The sequence below is a fragment of the Mastomys coucha genome, unplaced genomic scaffold, assembly GCF_008632895.1.
Source record: "Mastomys coucha isolate ucsf_1 unplaced genomic scaffold, UCSF_Mcou_1 pScaffold16, whole genome shotgun sequence".
Classification (NCBI taxonomy): domain Eukaryota; kingdom Metazoa; phylum Chordata; class Mammalia; order Rodentia; family Muridae; genus Mastomys; species Mastomys coucha.
The window spans coordinates 19,992,716-19,997,954 of NW_022196898.1; the positions used below are offsets into that span (position 1 = coordinate 19,992,716).

Sequence of the window (5,239 nt, forward strand, 5' to 3'; positions counted from 1 at the left end):
ACTCTCTTGACTCTTGGCTCTCCTATCTGCCACAGGTGGTGAAGTACAAGGGAGAAGAAGAGGATGTCTTCTTTCATCCATACCACTGCACAGCAGACAAGCGGCAGAGCTGACTCTCCTTGCTCAGACCCTTGGGGCTGACTTACCTCCAAACACCATGTCTAAGGCCAGCTCTACTCTGCAGCCCAGGGGAGCAACAGGGCCCGCTCTTCCAAGTGCTAAAGCAGGTGAAGGACAGAGGCAGCGCTCCTGTTCTTATGTCCCCAGGGCCACTTCTCCCACCTGCCATAGGTGGCAAGGCATGAGGGTCGGGGAGGCCGTCTTTCCCTTGCCTATGCTGCTGTGTAGTAGACGAGGAGTAGGGCTAGTTCTTCTACACTCTCACCCACAGGACCAGCTCAAATACATCCCATCCATCAGGGTCAGCTCAACTGTGCTGCCCAGGTGAGATAGAGAGCCTGCTCTCCCAAGTGCTTCAGCAGGTGAGGGACAGGGCCAGCCCTCCTGCTCTCACGACCCTGTAGGGGTCTGCTCTCTTGCCTGCTGACAGTGGTATGGGCAAAAAGGAGGGCAGGGGATCTCTCCCTCACTGATGCCACTGCACACCAGACAAGAAACAGGGTCAACTCTCTTCCACACTCACACCCTCAGAGTCAAATAACCCATAGCCTCCATATTCAGGGCTAGCTCTGCTGTGCTGCCCAGATGAGGTACAGGGCCCCCTCTCCGTAAGGCTGCAGTAGGTGAGGGGCAGGGCCAGCTTTCTTGCTTTAATGACTTCAGGGACAACTCTCCTGCCTGCTATAGGTGGCAAGGGGTGAGGGGTGATCATCTCTCCCTCACCCATGTTAACACCACATGGCAGAAAAATGGTGGTTGTCAGGTCTCTGAGGGTCATGCCCTCAGGGCCCCTTTCCAACATCACTGCCACCAGAGTCAGATTTTTGAGCTGCCCAGATGAGATGTAGGGCTTGCTTTCCCAACTGCTGAAGCCCATGATGGGCAGGGATATCTCTCCTGCTCTCATGACTCCAGGGCCAACTCTCTCACCTACCACAGGTGTTGGGGGAGGGGAATGGAGAAGAGGGAGGGGAGTATCTTGCCCTTCTCCATGCAACCACAAGGGAGAGGAGTAGCAGGGCCATCTCTCTCACATTAATATCCTGAGGAATCACTTACCTGCAACTCCTGCAATGTGCAGTGCTGCTCTCCTGAATACAGCAAGTGACTAGGGGTAAGCTCTCCTCTCATACTGCCTGAGCCAGCTTTTCTACAATACCCACATGAGGGGTTGGGTCAATTCTGCAAATCCCTCAGACATCAACATGCCCCTGCATGGCAGCCCAGAACAGGGTTGTCTGCCTGACCTTTGGTGGTAATAGACCCCTGTTACCACATGGCCACAGACACAGATGTGGCCCCCAGTTGAAGCATAGGCCAAGACCTACCATAGTCTGAGGTGGCATTACATCACATCAGACTGTTCTTCACTATCCTCAACTCTCCAGTTCTGCATCTCTTCTTTGTGCCCACATCCTTCTGCTCCTCTTTTTCCTCCATTTCTCTACCATTTGCTCCTCTTAGTGGTGCTTAGGGTCTCTGAGTGTTTAGGGTCATCTCAGGAATGGTCGCTGGAGTGCATGCCCAGTTCTTGCATTATGGCATTGGACAGCAGTCATGTTAGGCATGGTCTTCCCATCCCAGGCCTGCATGGCACTGGACTGGTGGTGATCTCTGATACAATTTTTTATAGGGAGTGTGAGGCTACTAATCATTCACATGTTTGCCTGTTAGCACACTGAACATAGACATAGCCTCTTTCCTGTTTGCCACCTATGACACATGTGACACAGCAGCCACATCTGCAACCCCTCTAGGAGCAGGGCATAGTGTCTTTTGTTTGTTTTCTTTTTCTTTTTTTTAAATTAATAGAAAAAATAAAGTATCCCTGAATTATGTGAGCTCCTTTAGCAAAACAATTGAACTCTAGAATGGAGTCCTGATATACATGATTCACAACCAATGGGTCAGAAGTGCAGGTCAGTTCTGAGGTCTGTGACTAGTCTTTGAAGTAGAGACAGCCATACCAACAGACCCTCTAACCTAGGGGTTCAGATGATATTTCTAAGTATATAGTAGCTCAAATAACATGCCTACAAGAAAATTCCCTGTTTAGTACACACAAAAAGATCACAGATGTTTTAGTGAGTAGAGATGGAATAATCATGTGAACTTTGTATGGGTTGCAAGAGTAGTGGGAAAACCAAGGTGTACTTCTTTCCCTTCGGACAGAGGAGTAGGGGTTGAGTTCTTACACCTATCCTAAGAACGCATCCAGAAACAGTGTATAAATCCACGTTCCCCATCTCTCAGGAGCGGAGCATCCTCCTTTGTAGAATGGCATATGACCTCATGGTGTCTGATAATCTAAACTATTTATAAAGAACTAAAGAGAACTAAAAAGAAAAAGCATGACAGGGATCCTCCTCCAAACATATATTACAGCTGCTACACACTTGCTACACACAATTGTTGGCAATAGTTATCTAAAGTTATTCTGGGATCATAATAGAGTAGTGAGAGAGACAGTTGCTTCTGGGCCACAGTTCCTGATGACTTCTAGCAGTAGGTGTGCTGAAGACTATCTGGCCTGTAAAAGAAGTTTGGTTATTAGATTTTGATTCTAGTTTGTAGAAGAAATTCCCTTGTCCTATATTCTCCAAAGCAGAAGGCTCCATTGGGTAAGACATTCTTCCTTGTTTATTGTCATCGTGGTCACAGCAGAAGTGGGAAGTGAGTTCATGCTCTCTTCAGCTGAAGACAAAAAACAAGGCTTTTCTTTTTTTTTTTCCTAGACCATTCCATCTTAGTTTTCTCACTGGCAAACCTTTGATCAATATTGAGGATAAAGAAACAATGACCATGACATGTCTAAAACTCGTGATAGGTGTTAGCCAAATAAAATGTATTTAGAGATTTTCAAAGCTCTGGTTTGCTGGATACAGAAGAGTAATGACCTTGATGAAAAGCTGTGACAAGTGGCTGTATTAATTTTTCACAGCATTACCTTTCAGGAGTAATATTGTCCTTGAGCAAAGAGCTAACTAATCTTTCTGCGGTCTCAACACTGTTTAACAAGGAACAGGAAAGCAGGTTTGATCTCTGTAAAGCCTGAAAAAGCCCACCTTTTCTATTTTCAAGAACAAGGAAGGAGAGGAAAGCAAACTGTGTTTAAGGATGTAAGAATCAAATAGGTAAGACACCTACTAAGTTCATAAGGCACATGTATTGTCAAAGAAGCTGGGTCAGGATTTCAGAATCCTGCTTTCTTACCTTATGTTACATTACCTGAATATAGTAAAAATTACATCAGTATCTAGCATGGTGATCTTCAACCATGAAATTATTTAATTGCTTCATTACTATAATTTTGCTAGTTATGAATCATACTATAAATATTAGATATGCAGGATATCTGATACATGACCTTGAAAGGGGTCTTGACCCACAGATTGAGAACTTTTGCTTTAGTTGCCCAGGGATACTTTTCAGGAGGGTGGGCTTGGTAGCAACTAACTTGCTCATTAAGTACAATATCTTGCTCATCAAAGCTGCATCAAGGCTCTTATTTCACTGTGTCTGTCCATCCAGATTGGCTTGATCTAAACTAGACACTTGTTATATACTACCTGCCTTAGAATCATTCACTCAGGTTAGCCCTCCTCGAGGCCTTTGGAATGCCACCAGTTTGACAAACTCATATTTATATGGCCAATGTTTATTCCTAGTGGCACTTGTGAAAGAAATTCAATACATATTGCCTCTCTTGTCAATTTGATGGGACTATTTTTAGTACATTTGGAACACCTATAGGCTTACATGGAAAGGAAATGTTTTCAATTTGGCTTATTTAGAACTGATTTTCTGGTTTTCTAATTCTTAAAGGACTTCCCTCACTGGGTTACACAGTTCCTTTCAGCTTTTTTCAAACCACCTGATTCTTCTTTATTTGGCTAGTCTCCTTATTGTCATACTTTGCAAGAAGAAGAATGTCAAAATAAACCTCATTCTAACGTTTTGCAGCCCTTTCCCCCAGACTGTCTGGCTCAGTGGACATGTGTTTTTATTTTTTTCCATTATGTAACATAGTCCTACATCTTTTCCACCTCCAGAGTCAATTGTTTTTGCTTTTGACTTCTTGATCACTAGCATCATTTCTGATATCCGTTTTTGTATTAGAGTAATGTCAATAGTTAAACACAAAAATCACAAAATACCCACAGATAAATTGCACACGTTGCAGGACACTGTGTTAGACTCTGAAGCAGGTATTAGGCAGCAAGCTCTTTCATTCATAAGATGAATACTTCTTGTGGCTCCACCAACTTCAGTTTTTCCCTTCAAGATGAATGTGATTGTTTGACCCAAGTTGTAGAATGAAGAAGTGAGTGGAGCCAACCCGCAGCTCCATGGACCTGGGTTCCATCAGGCAGAGGTTTGAAAGGACCTAGGAAATAAGAGGGGTCGAGAAACAAAGGAAACTGAGGCCAAGTATCGTATCGAGGCTTCAATTTACTTAGGAATATTTTGAGCATTTATAGGCACAGGTAAAATCTGAAACCGAATCTCCAGGTACAAGATATATGCATAACATAAACACTTCAGCAGACATTAGACGCCAAAGTTTTTAGCAACTCCAAGTGCTCAGGCAGGTAGGTTTTGCACAAACCTTCTTTCAAAGGCGAACTGTTAGTCTGTAGTGGGTCTTGTTTAGCCCCGCAGGTGGCTGCCTCTAGGCGCAGGCTGTCAGAGTCCATGGCAGAGCAGGGGAAGGAGGCAACAAAGACGGAGAGTAAGCACTTAGGAAGTGTTTAATGTGGCAGACCAAATACGTCACACATTGTTTTCACTCATATTTGACAGGACTCATCTTAATCACACAGTCAAAATACTGCAAAGAGGCCTGGAAATTGTAGAATGTCTGTAATCTTCAGATGGAAAGAAAATGGGTCTGACAAAAAGCCCATCTGTCTCTGCTACAGCTATGTATGTTTGAGAATACAGCAAGCACTAGACAGTAGATCTACGTGTCTAAGAACACAGGCAGAATAGCCCAGCCTGTGAGGTGGCTGAGGAAATGGTCATTGACAGGCATCAGTTACAGAATGGACAAGGAGTGTTTCCATACATGTGAATAAAATATGTCAAGGTGGTTTGTGGATTGTATCTTGGATATTCC

The 5,239-nt window shown here is 44.2% G+C and overlaps 1 non-coding gene across 1 annotated transcript; it reads right to left on the reverse strand.

The window, feature by feature from the left end:
* Positions 1-1,755: 1,755 nt before the first annotated feature.
* On the reverse strand, positions 1,756-1,884 carry LOC116094577. The gene has a single exon (XR_004120212.1). It is a non-coding gene; the product is annotated as a small nucleolar RNA SNORA17 (small nucleolar RNA).
* Between the last annotated feature and the right edge of the window lie 3,355 nt (positions 1,885-5,239).